The sequence below is a fragment of the Neovison vison genome, chromosome 8 (genome assembly GCF_020171115.1).
Source record: "Neovison vison isolate M4711 chromosome 8, ASM_NN_V1, whole genome shotgun sequence".
Lineage (NCBI taxonomy): Eukaryota > Metazoa > Chordata > Mammalia > Carnivora > Mustelidae > Neogale > Neogale vison.
This window is the reverse complement of record NC_058098.1, coordinates 128,982,479-128,995,990: the sequence shown is the minus strand read 5'-3', so window position 1 is coordinate 128,995,990 and position 13,512 is coordinate 128,982,479. Positions and strand designations below refer to the sequence as shown.

At 44.9% G+C, this 13,512-nt stretch overlaps 1 protein-coding gene across 6 annotated transcripts in view; it reads right to left on the bottom strand.

Annotated features, from left to right (window-relative positions):
• The window catches only part of PUM2 (pumilio RNA binding family member 2), a 101,920-nt gene extending 97,159 nt beyond the window's left edge, over positions 1–4,761 (bottom strand). For 4 of the 6 annotated variants that reach the window (XM_044262014.1, XM_044262017.1, XM_044262018.1 and 1 more), the window contains exon 1: positions 4,433–4,565. The gene's annotated coding sequence lies outside the window, so the exon portion shown is untranslated. Of the gene's footprint in view, positions 1–4,432; positions 4,566–4,743 lie in introns of those variants that run through there. The other 2 variants (XM_044262015.1, XM_044262019.1) reach the window with 2 other exon arrangements.
• Between the last annotated feature and the right edge of the window lie 8,751 nt (positions 4,762–13,512).

Genomic DNA, 13,512 nt, shown 5'->3' with positions numbered 1-13,512 from the left:
GAGATCACAACCAGAGCAGAAGGCAGATGCCTAACCTACTAAGCCAAAGAGGCGCCCTGTCCAGTCATATCTTCTCAATTTTCCCTACTTCCACGTCAAGTTCTGCCATTCTCCCCTATCAGGGTCATTACCCACACTAATCCCTCTCGGTGAAGCCATTTCACCTATCCCTTGACTAAGTTCATTTCTCCAAGTCTTTTTTTTTTTTTTTTTTTTTTTAAATTTTACACTCAATAACAAGGACCTGGTACCACCGATATCTAAACAAAGTCTGGGGGTGCCTGGGTGGCTCTGTGGGTTAAGCCTCTGCCTTCGGCTCAGGTCATGATCTCAGGGTTCTGGGATCAAGCTGGGCATCGGGCTCTCTGCTCAGCAGGGAGCCTGTTTACTCCTCTTCCTCAGCCTGCCTCTCTGCCTACTTGTGATCTATGTCTGACAAATAAATAAATAAAATCTTAAAAAAAAAAAAAAAAAGGAAAAGAAAAAGAAAAAGGTCAACATGGGGCGCCTGGGTGGCTCAGTGGGTTGAAGCCTCTGCCTTCAGCTCGGGTCATGGTCTCAGGGTCCTGGGACACAGGACCTGAGACCCTATGTCCCTGGCTCTCTACTCGGTGGGGAGCCTGCTTCCCCTTCTCTCTCTGCCTGCCTTTCTGCCTACTTGTGATCTCTCTCTATCAAAATAATAAATGAAAATTTTTTTAAAAAAAGGTCAACAAGGGCATCTGGGTGGCTCAGTCAGTTAAGCATCTGCCTTTGCTGCCTTTGGCTGGGATCCAGTCCCGCATTGGGCTCCCTGCTCGTTGGGGAGCCTGCATCTCCCTCTCCCTCTGCCTTCTTGAGCTCTCTCTATCCCTCTGTCAAATCAATCAATCAATAAAATCTCCCCCCCCTAAAATGTCAAGGGAAGACAAAAATGTCCACCATTTCATTAAGAATTAAATGACTTGGGATGCATGAGTGGCTCAGTCAGTTCAGCATTTGCCTTCAGCTCAGGTTGTCATCCCAAAGTCCTGAGACTGAGTCCAGCATCAGGCTCCTTTCTCAATGGGGAGTCTGCTACTCTTCTGTCTGCCACTTCCCCTGCTTGTGCTTGCTCACTCTCTCTGACAAATAAATAAAATGACTCTCTAGTAGGTGACACTGTTTAATTAGTCAAGTTTTAGCTTTCATTTATAAAGAAGCTGAGTTGGACAAAAAAGTCACTAAGGAAAAAAATACACTAACTTTTTGTCTGGTAACATACCGCTACCTGAAACTCTAAGAATAAAAAAGCATTTACCATGAACCTACCTATGTACTACTTCTATACTGTTTCATTGGAAGGCTTCAAAAGTAATCTGTAAAAATTCCCTTTCCCACTACAGAAACAATACATTTTAAGTGAAAAAGGTCTATCTATATTCCTAAATATAAATATCATTATTAAAATATTAGCTTCTAGGGCACCTGGGCGGCTCAGTGGGTTGGTCTTAAGCATCTGCCTTAGCTCAGGTCATGATCTTAGGGTCCTAGGATCAAGTCTGGCATCCAGCTCCCTGCTCAGTGTAGAGTCTGCTTCTCCCTCTGTCTTCTTCCCTCTGCTCATGTTCTGTCTCCCTCTCAAATAAATAAAAAAAAAAATCTTAAAAAAATATTAGCTCCTAAATAATGAGGTCTGAAGGGAAACTTTTCCACCACATAATTCAGAAGTGAGAGACACAGAACTAGACTGATAGCAAGCAATTTAAGTTTCTCCTTTTACTGACCAAGCTACAATCGAATGACTAATTTAGACCTAGGCCAGAGGGGTTCCTACCATCACGCCCCTTAATTATACTAAACTGGTTACAGATAGCACTGGACAACTGATGGTCCTCCAAAAAGGGGCAGTCTATCATGGTGGCTGGCCTCTAGAAGCAGAACAAAGCACTTTCTGCAGGGGGCAGACTTCCAAAGAGAAAGAGAGGAAAGAGGTTAAGCCATAGTCTTACCAGTTCCTTCTTACAAATTCATCAGGCCAGAGTGAAAAAAGCCGGACAAGAGGGCCAAGCCGGACTATTTTAAATACCTTCTCAAAAACAGCAAGAAATCTACCTAATACATCACAAACCAATGTATTAGTTATTAGTGCAATTTTTATATTAATCATACACCTACCAGTAGAACAGCCACAAACTATGAATTCAAGCCAGGTATTTAAATTCAGGTATTTAAAATAATCCTAAATCTTAAGAACATGAAAAAAAAAAAAAAAACAGAATATTTTGCTCTGTTAGAAATCCAACAAACTGAAAGAACCTGAGTCCAGGAGACAGGAACCAACATCCACTTGAAATTATGAAAATCTTATGAATATCCATAAAAAGCAAGACTATCTGGTCACTGACCAGATTGGCTTTGATGTCACACCTGGCCCAAATCCCTGATCATAGTTGCTTCTGCTAAGTACATACACAGGAAGACAAATTATTATTTCAACACCAGGAGGACTTATAAACAAGTATGGAAGGTTTAAGGGACACAAAATCCTAGTATTATCTTTGTTGAGACTGCATAGTTTGGCTTATATGTGTGTAGTGCCAAAGAAAAGTTGGTCTATTAAAGTGGACAACCTTGTAAGACCAATTTAAACATGGCAGTAATTTATACTTTTTTTTAATTATTTTTTTTTATTTTTTTTTAAGATTTTTTTTAAGATTTTTTTTTAATTTTATTTGTTTGTCATAGAGAGTGAAGGGAGAGCAAGCACAGGCAGACAGAGTGGCAGGCAGAGGCAGAGGGAGAAGCAGGCTCCCTGCCAAGCAAGGAGCCCGATGTGGGACTCGATCCCAGGATGCTGGGATCATGACCTGAGCCGAAGGCAGCTGCTTAACCAACTGAGCCACAAGCTGAAACCTTACTAAATATTAAAACATCTAAGGGAACTTTACACTCAAATTAAGAAAACTACGTATAAAAATTAAACAGTTTCAATTTTCTTGAAGATGTTCAAGTTTGTTAATAGCAAATTTAACTCGAAGATTAACAGCCAGACTTGTACAAATAAGAAAAAAGAACTTAAAAAGCTTAAAAACCAGGATTCTGAAATACAACTAATTTTTTAAATCAGTTTAAGTCTTTGATGGGTACAAAAACCGCCCTTCCGGACACCAAAAGACAATTCTAAATAAATAAAGTTCACCAAAAATTGAACTTTAAAAGACATTCATGCAAAGGGAAATATTAACAACTATTCACTATGCCTGTGCAAATGAAGCAAATCCTCTATTAAAAAAAAAGTATTAAAAGAATAAGAACAGAAACGTAAGCCCATTAAAAATATTTGTAATTGTATTCTAAATAGGATTTCTAACCAGAATTCCTTAAATTGTCCTCTGATACTCCAGGTCACATGGTGAGTCACCTATTAAACACGAAATCTAAGCAGTAAACAAGCTTTTAAAATCCTTAGGTAACTCCCTTTATTAAAACTGTTTTCTTGATATACCTTTACAAATATTACAGTTCTCTTAAGCGTTTAAAAGCATTTGTCTAATAAAGCTTTCTCTAAAAAACTTTACCGAAAAAAAACCATCACCACTTTTCTTAAGATCTCACAATACCCGAAATCCTGATTTTAACTGACATTACTGTCTTATTACACCTTATATGCTCGTAATATTAACCCTCATGATGTCTAAATATGTGTTAGAATGAAAACCTAAGTAAAGAAATATGGGTTTTCCCTAGCTGTGTTCTCAGAAGCAGCCTAACTTTTACAAGCGTTTGGGATAAAACTTGGAACAATTATCCGCAAATCTGGCACAAACTAACTACTGCTGAAATGTCTGAAGCCTCTAATCTTTTCTTTCATTTTAATTTCTATATCTGAGTGTCAAAGCCTGTTCCAGTAACGAACATAACATTCCTTAATAATAGCACCTAAGAGTCTGTCTAACCCAAGTCGCTGCTCCTTTCATATCCACACCTGTCTGCCGAAAGCTTATCCTGGACACACTCGAGCCCCCAAGAATTCCCATATTTGTTTTCATAAACCCACTCCTTCCTCTTCGCCCACTTCCAACTCGCACACTTCTCTGGATCTACCGGCCTCTCCCCTCTTAACGACCATGGGCTGAACGGACAGCTCGGTCCCTAACCCCAAGCACCGAGAAACCCAGGACTAGTGGGGTGGGCCCCCCAGCGCCGCAAGGCAGTGGCGTGGGGGAGGAAAGGAAGCGGGAGAGCCGAGCACCCCCCTCCGCGCCGGGCGCACACCCCCTTCCGGCACCCCTCCCCCCGCATTGTGCGAGCGGGCCCCGGGCCCCAGGCCTCAGCTGCCCTGGGTTTCCCCAGGCCCGTCCGCCCTCCCGCCCTGCGGGCTGCTCCCGCCGAGACGGCCACACAAAGCCCGGGAAGCCAGCTTCTGTGGCGCCAGAGCACGGGGAGAGGGAGCAAACGCGGACTGACTTACGGGGCTGCTGCGGCCGCGCTGCCTCAGCCGGAGACACCGACCGTTGGGCACACGGCGGCGTCGCTCTTGGCCGTCCTTCCCTCCTCCGCCTTCGGTGGCGGCAATATCTTCTTTCTCCACCTACCTCCCTCCCCCCCACCCCACCTCCTCCTTCTCCTCCCCCCTCCTCCTCCGAACCACCGAAGTACCGAGGGTGAGACACAGAGACTCACAACAACATGGCTGCCACCGCCGCCTCCCCTCCCCTCCCCCCCCCGCCCACCGGCCGCGCGCAAGGCACTCCGGGAGAAAGGGGAGGGGGGAGCACTCACCGACGTGCGGCTCTTCTCAGTGGCTTTCGTCGCTTCTCCCGCGCTTCTGGCGCCGGCCGGCGGGAGCTCTGCGCGTGCGCACGCTCTCTGCGCTCGCGCGTTTCGGCCGCCCTTAGGCGTGCGCTCCCCCGCCCTCACCTTGCGGGCTCGCAGCTGGTGCTAGGCTCGGCGGGTGCGCGAGGCGGGGACGCGCGCGGGAGCTCGGCTGGCGCAGGCGTGGTGTCGCCGAGCTCGGCGTTCGCCTCTGTCTTCCCGCGTGCAGCCTCGACTTCCGAATTCGCTTACCCTCCGCTTCCTCCCTGGTAGCTCATTGTTCGCCGCTGCCTGTGCGGATGTCAGTTGCCTGTGACCGCGCAGTACTCCTCGAACTTCGCCTCTGGGGTGCTGGCACCCACAGGAGCGGGACTGTAATCCAGGCTCTTAGGGTTCATCCTCCCCCTCTCCCCGCAACAAGATGATGGAGACGCATTTTGGGTGGGAAAGTGAACCCCTTAAAGTGGACTGTCACTCTAGTTGCCTCCTGGGCAAGTGGACCCAGCTCAGCACATTGCGGGCCCGCCGTGCTTGGCCGGGGTAAACACAAAGGAGACCCAGGTCCTTCTGCTGGGCTAGTGATTCTCACTCGCCGCCCGATTTTTCATCACCCGCGCTCGCCAAGTGCACCGTCAGGTCCGCACCCCGATCCCCACAGCAGCAGTTAGGGACCGAACCCGCGCTGTCGTCCTGTCCCCGTGGCTTTGGTAGTGATGATTCCAGGCTTGAGACCCTACCGTAGTCTGCCCCTGTCACACAGCCGACATGTGGTAGGGGCACAGGCACTGTGTTGTTCTCCATGGTTGGGACAACTCTCTGACATTGTGTAGTTCTGAAAAGGAGTGCTGTGTAATTTTTCTTCCTAGGCGACTGTAAGCTCCATGATGGGCTTGCAGGAGGATGAGTGTTTTATCCACGTGTGTGTGTGTGTCCAGGGCCTGGACCATAGTAGTGTTCAAAGATTATATGTTGAATGCCTGAACTTCTCGGTTTTTAATTATTACTGAAAGCATGTGATATCTGAATCTGCCTCAAGACTTTTACCTGTGGCCAACATTTCAGGCTTCTAGATATTTCCAGCTGAATATTCTTCCTGGCACCAAACAAAAACAACTTAGACCCATCGCCCAATTCTTGTTTTAGCTCAACAGTTGGTATACCACAACCGATTGAGTACCCCAAGTTAGCCCTTTGATACATCCTTGTCTGTTTCTCTTATACCTTTCTCCCCATATCGAATTTTCACTTCCCAAATATTTCTGGAGACGGTTTTTCCTCGTATATCCTCATTAATACTAGCCTTGCTTCCCAGGTCTGGATCTCTAGAGCGAGCTCTTAATTTGCTTTCTTGTGTTCAGTCTTGTTTGGTCTAGTCAGTTCTGCTCCCTGCCATCTAAAATGAACATCTGATTCCTGGCTCTTTCGCCTCTCTTTTAGCCATTCCATTGCTTCCTATCACCCACGACAGCATTTCCCCAATATGTTCTATTCGATACTAATAGATGTTCCTTCAAGAAATGTCTCATGATCAGGTAAGTATGGGAGACACTGAGATGCACATATGTTGCCTTCTTCCCCTTCCACTGGGCTGATAATAGCTGAAGAGTCTTTATGTACAGTTGCCAAATCCAGGTGAAAATTGATGGAGCCATCAGAGCCCTCCCTCAGCATGTGGAATTAGGACTAAGAGACCCCAGTATTCCTCCAGGAAGTCTCTTGAACCTGGCACCTCTGGGCTGATTTTTCCCACAGTGTGGACAAGGAACCCATAAAGAAAACTGGAGTTGAGAGAGAAGAGGAGAGCCCTTTCTTCCTGTACCTTGCTAGCAGCTTCTACCCTTCGATTCTGAAACACATTCCTGGATCATTTAACAAATTCTGCTTTTTTTGGCCTAAGCTAAATGAAGTCAGTTTCTATTACAAGCAAGAGTCCTAACTAAAAGCTGTGTGAAAACCATCCTTACTATTTATTTAGTGCTTACAGGGTGTAAGCTTTGGTAGCCGCTTTGGTAGTGGTGATTGCAGGCTTGACACCCAACTGTTGCTTTGGTAGTGGTGCTAACAGTAGGTAAGCACTAAAGCACGTTTTTTCTTTTTTTTTTTTTTTTTTAAAGATTTTACTTATTTATTTGACAGAGATCACAAGGAGGCAGAGAGACAGGCAGAGAGAGAGGAGGAAGCAGGCTCCCTGCTGAGCAGAGAGCCCGACGTGGGGCTTGATCCCAGGACCCTGGGATCACGACCCGAGCCAAAGGCAGAGGCTTTAACCCACTGAGCCACCCAGGCGCCCCAAAGCACTTTTTTATCCCCCCAAAGATTTTATTTATTTATATGAAACAGAGAGAGATCACAAGTAGGCAGAGAGGCAGTCAGAGAGAGAGAGAGAAGCAGGCTACCCACAGAGCAGGGAGCCTGATGCCATGTGGGGCTTGATCCCAGGACCCTGAGATCATGACCTGAGCTGAAGGCAGACACTTAACCCACTGAGCCACCCAGCTGCCCCTAAAGCACTTTTCATACGTTATTTCATTTAATGCTCCCAATATCCCCAGGAACAGGGCAGCTTCACCGGCATGTGACCAGTGCAGTCCTACAAGGCCTGAAGCTTTAGAAGCTTTAGGAGAGTTCCACAATTGGTTTAATGCTCTGTCATCGCCTTCCAGAAAGTCTTAATAGGAAAGGATAAATTTTCATTTTGCACTGGGCTCCATAAATTAAATAACCTGTACTGTTTATGAGGTATTATCTTTATTTGACAAAAGCCTTCTTAGTATCTTTAAAAACAAATTATGCTTTGTAAATATGTAAGTGAGGGACATAGTGTGTACAGCACTTCCCAAACATATTTAACAATGGAAGACTTTTCTTTCCGGTAAATCTCTTTTCCAGGCTTTGTGCTCTGCAGAATTCGGATCAAAGTCCAACTCTTCAGCCACCTGACCCCGCCTACCTCCAGCTCCTGATTCACCTGGCATGTGAGCAGTTTTTTGCTTCCGAGCCTTCACACACGCTTTGCAATCTGGCTTTGCTCATTAGGCACCTTCTGATTATAATTGGCTTCTCTCGTATATTCACCTACAAGGAAAAAAATGCATTCCTCAGCTACTGTAAATATCAGGTGTGCCTGATAGTTAAGGTGGACATTGTAATTGATGCCTGACAGCCATTCTAATCACCCGGGGAACTTGTTTGAAATGCAGAATCTTGGCCCCATTCCAGAACTACTGAATCAAATTCTGCATTTTAACAAGACTCCTGGGCAATTTCTTTACTTAATAAAGTATAAGAAGCACTGGTAAATCAATCACAAAAATTCCCTCTCACTTGATAGGAACTGGTTCTGTCGTGGGTGTGTTTTTCATTTAGAGCCTGTGGGACACAAAAACGTGCCAACTCAAAGCAGGGGGGTGTGGGGGGGAGCCTGGCTCTCTCTACTTCTGTACATAAACAAGAAAGCATCTTGTCCCCAGTTCAAGCTGAAAGGAATTCTATCTGCTAGTAGCTCACCCAGAGTATTCATTCTCCTTGTCTTCTTTAGTAACAGATCCTCTGGATGTCCCTGTGGGCTAGAAAAGGCACAGGGTGGAAGGAGTAGCCTGATTTCCAAGCAACACATGTTGCGTCTTAGGAATGTTTCTATATGGCCTGTTAAGACAAATGGTTCTCAGCCAGAGTTACACATCAGAATCTCCGGGGGGAACATCTGAATTGTATCATTCTCAGGCCCCTTCCCAGCGATTTTGATTGAATGGTTCTGGTCTGGCTGAAGCCAGGATATGGATATTTTTTTAAATGTTCCCTGGTGATTATAACATGTAGCCACTGCATACCTCTAGTTTAGACAGACCAATTTTGGAGCATAATGCCATTTTAATATTCTCTATGAAAATACTGCTTTCCATTGGGACTGCTAATGAAACTTCTTGTAAACTCTTTTTACAACTTCGCTATTTTTTTTTAAGATTTTATTTATTTGACAGACAGAGATCACAAGTAGGCAGAGAGGCAGGCAGAGAGAGAGAGAGGAGGAAGCAGGCTCCCCGTGAGCAGAGAGCCCAATGTGGGGCTCCATCCCAGGACCCTGGGATCATGACCTGGGCTGAAGGCAGAGGCTTAACCCACTGAGCCACCCAGGTGCACCCAACTTTGTGGTCTTTATAAAAGTAAGTAAGCAGGTTGGGGCGCCTGGGTGGCACAGTGGATTAAGCCGCTGCCTTCGGCTTGGGTCATGATCTCAGTGTCCTGGGATCCAGCCCCGCATGGGGCCCTCTGCTCAGCAGGGAGCCTGCTTCCCCCTCTGTCTCTACCTGCCTCTCTGCCTACTTGTGATCTCTCTCTCTGTCAAATAAAATAAATAAAATCTTTAAAAAAAAAAAAAGTAAGTAAGCAGGGTGGCTCAGTCAATTGAGCATCTGCCTTCAGCTCAGGTCATGATCCCAAAGTCCTAGGATGGAGCCCCACATTGGACTCCCTACTCAGTGGGGAGCCTGCTTCCCCCTCTCCCTCTGCCTGCCTCTCTGCCTACTTGTGCTCTTTGTCCCTCTGTCAAATAAATAAATAAAATCTCTTTTTAAAAAAAGTAAATACGCCCTTTATAAAAATTTCAAGAAATAGGGGCGCCTGGGTGGCACAATGGGTTAAAGCCTCTGCCTTTGGCTCAGGCTCAGCGGGAAGCCTGCTTCCTCCACTCTCTCTCTGCCTGCCTCTCTGCCTACTTGTGATTTCTCTCTGTCAAATAAATAAATCTAAAATAAAATAAAATACAGTGTTGAACTTAGTCTTACTTGAATTTAACAAAAGAAGTAAAGGAACTGCTCAGATGCATATTTTTTCATTTTCAGAGAGACTGATTCATAAAAGTTTTCTCAAAGGTTAACATGATTTAAAAAAAAAAAAATCATACTAGGACAGAGGGACTTTTTCAACTGTGTGCTCCAACATTGCCCGGTAGTGAGTTCCCTGCTATGAAAGAGAAATTAACACTCTTTTGCTTCCTTCTACCTCTTCCCCGTACTTCCTAATTTTTGACTCGTATTATTTTTCATCATGTCAGGGATTATACCATTTACATTCTATTGTTATCCATTTTTCTTTTGCTTTTTCTTAATTTCAGTATTTAAATATATTTATCATGTATAGCTTCTTCATTTCTGACTTGATTTTGATTCAGTTACATGGATTTAATCATTTATCAGTTAGCCTTTACATGGGTTACAAACCACCCCCCACTATCATTTCCTCGCTCCCAGTTCTGTGGGTTGGTCAGTTGGGCTGGGTTCAACTGGGAAGTTCAGTTGATCTCTTCTGGAACTACCTGTGCAGCTGGCCAGCTGGTATCGAGGCTGGCTGGAGCTATGAGGCTCAGGTCTGGTGGTCAACCAAGACACCCCCAGCCCCTCCTGGAGACTTGCTTAGGCTTGGTTGCACGGTGGCAGAGAGTGAGAATGGAAACTGCCAGCTTGGAATTCATGTCATGTCCCTTCTGCTGCATCACTGGCCAAAGCAAATCACAAGGCCAGCCCAGATTTAAAAAAGATGAAGAAACAGACTTTATCTTTTGATGAGAGAAGCTACAAAGAATTTGTGTGTATTTGCAATCTTTTGAAAGCCTGATATTCCTGAAGTTTTGAATATGCCTTCCTAGACATAGCTCCAAAGGCAAGGGAAACAAAGGCAAAAATGAACTATTGGAACTTCATCAAGAGGAAAAGCTTTTGCACAGCAAAGGAAATAGTGGACAAAACCAAAAGACAATTGACAGAATGGGAGAGGCATTTACCAATGTCCTATCAGATAAAGGGCTAATATCCAAAAGCTACAAAGAACTTATCAAACTCAACACCCAAAGAACAAATAATCCAATCAAGAAATCCGCAGAAAGGAGCACCTAGGTGGCTCAGTCATTAAGCTTCTGCCTTCAGGTCAAATCATGATCCCAGAGTGCTAGAATTGAGACCCACATCAGGCTCCCTTCTCGGTGGGGCGATTACTTCTCCCTCTCCCTCTGCCTGCCACTCTGCCTGCTTGTGTGCTCGCTCTCTCTGTGTCAAATGAATAAATGAGATACCACCTCATACCAGTCAGAATGGCTAAAATTAACAAGCCAGGAGAAGACAGATATTGGCAAGGATATGGAGAAAGGGGAGATCTTACACTGTTGGTGGGAATGTAAGCTGGTGCAGCCACTCTGGTAAAAAGTATGGAGATTCTTCAAAAAGTTGAAAATAGGGTCGCCTGGGTGGCTCAGTGGGTTAAGGCCTCTGCCTTCGGCTCAGGTCATGATCCCAGGGTCCTGGGATCGAGCCCTACATCGGGCTCTCTGCTCAGCAGGAGCCTGCTTCCCCCTCTCTCTTTGCTTCCCTGTCTGCCTACTTGTGATTTCTGTCTGTCAAATAAATAAATAAAATCTTTAAAAAAAAAAGTTGAAAATAGAGCTACCCTATGACCCAACGGTTGAACTAGTAGGGATTAACCCCAAGGATACAAATTAGTGATCCGGATGGGCACCTGCACCCCAATGTTTATAGCTGACCTGTCTACAATAGCCAAACTATGGAAAGAGCCCAGATGTCCAACGACGGATGAACAGTTAAAGCAGCTGTGGTGTATATATACAATGAAATAATATACAGCCATCAAAAAAGGAAATCTTACCATTGGCAAGGATGTGGATGGAACTAGAGGGTATTATGTTCAGTGAAATAAGTCAATCAGAGAAAGACAATTATATGATCTCATTCATACGTGGAATTTAAGAAACAAAACAGAGGATCATAGGGGAAGGGAGGGAAAGATAAAACAGAATGAAATCAAAGAAGGAAACAAACCATAAGAGACTCTTAAAAATAGGAAACAAAATACTGAGGGTTGTGAAGGGAAATGGGGGTGGGGGATGGGGTCACTGAATGAGGGACATTAGGGAGGGCATGTGATGTAATGAGCACTGGGTGTTGTATAAGACTGACGTATCACTGGGGGCGCCTGGGTGGCTCAGTGAGTTAAGCCTCTGCCCTCGGCTCAGGTCATGATTCCAGGGTCCTGAGATCGAGCCCCACATCAGACTCTCTGCTTGGCGGGGAGCCTGCTTCCTCCTCTCTCTCTGACTGCCTCTCTGTCTACTTGTGATTTCTCTCTCTGTCAAATAAATAAATAAAATCTTTAAAAAAAAAAAAAAGACTGATGTATCACTGAACTCTACCTCTGAAATTATACACTGTATGTTAATATTGAATTTAAATAAAAGAAGATTAAAAAATGCCTTCCTGTTTTATTTAAACTTAAACAACTATTCTTGAGTCTTGCTGTCTCCCCGCACCCTCTAATGCCCTCACACCCCAGAACTTTGTGGACACTGTGCTTATGGAAGACTCTTACTTCTACAAATCAAGTCTTCAGCTGATTTGATTTTAACCTACTTAAGAGTTTTTTTCTCTACTTTTGAAGTTTGATGTCTTAACCACAACGTATCTTGCTGTAAATCAGTTCCTAACAGATTTTCTTGTTATTACAGTATAACCCTGATATTTGAAATTAAGTTCTTTAATCATTTCAGGGAAATATTTCTGCATAACAACCCTGAATATTTTTTTTCTGACCTTTGATTTTCCTACTTCATGGATAACAATTATTCTTATTTGGAACATCTTGTACAACTTAAAGCCAATGAGAAGACACTCTTAAAAAGAATTTGGGGGTTGGGGCGCCTGGTTTGGCTCAGTGGGTTAAGCCGCTGCCTTTGGCTCAGGTCATGATCTCAGAGTCCTGGGATCGAGCCCGCATCGGGCTCTCTGCTTAGCAGGTAGCCTGCTTCCTCCTCTCTTTCTGCCTGCCTCTCTGCCTGCTTGTGATCTCTGTCTGTCAAATAAATAAATAAAATCTTTAAAAAAAAAAAAAAGAATTTGGGGGTTCCTGGGTGGCTCAGTCATTAAGCGTCTGTCTTCAGCTCCTGCATCGGGCTCCCTGCTCTGTGGGAAGCCCGCTTCTCCCTCTCCCACTCCCTGTGCTTGTGTTCCCTCTCTCACGGTCTCTTTCTCTCTCTCCGTCAAATAAATAAATAAATTCAGAAAAAAAAAAAAGAAATTGGAAGACAAAAAAAGAAACGTCTTGTCCCTCACATGTATCATCTCCTTGCTAATTGCTTTACTATCTTTGTCTTTTTCTTCTGAATTCTCTATGATTACATCAAGCATTTTCTCCATGTTATAAATTCAGTTTTCAGCCAAAATGTCAATGGTGCAATGTCACCGTTGGTCTTGATGTTTCCTTAGCTCTCCAGTCATCCCTTTCATCTCATTTTGACATTTCCTCATCATCTGTGCTATTAATCTACTGTCTCCCAGCTCCAAACTTTGCGGTGCTGAGACTGGGATTCTGCAAACACTTCTTCACCAGTGGGCAACCTGGTAAACACTGTCAATAGTGGGCACATGGAAAGAGATGAGAAGATGGGAAAGAGAAGCCTCTTGCTCTTTCCACTTGTTATTCCTGTCAGCAGAATCCCAAGGCAGCACCTCCGCCCAAGTGCAGGAGTTGGTTCCAGTTTCTGACTTGTTTGCCTGCTTCCAGAACCAGGCTGCTGATCCTCCCTGGGAAAGCTGAGTAGTGGCTGAACAGTGCCCCCCTCCTCAGAGGACTGAGACCCTGCTCCCCTGAGGACTCCTCTCCAAATCCCGAGGTAGTAGAAACAACCAGGGTGCCCCCTCCCCAGAGGTCCAAGTCCCAACTCCCTAGGCCACC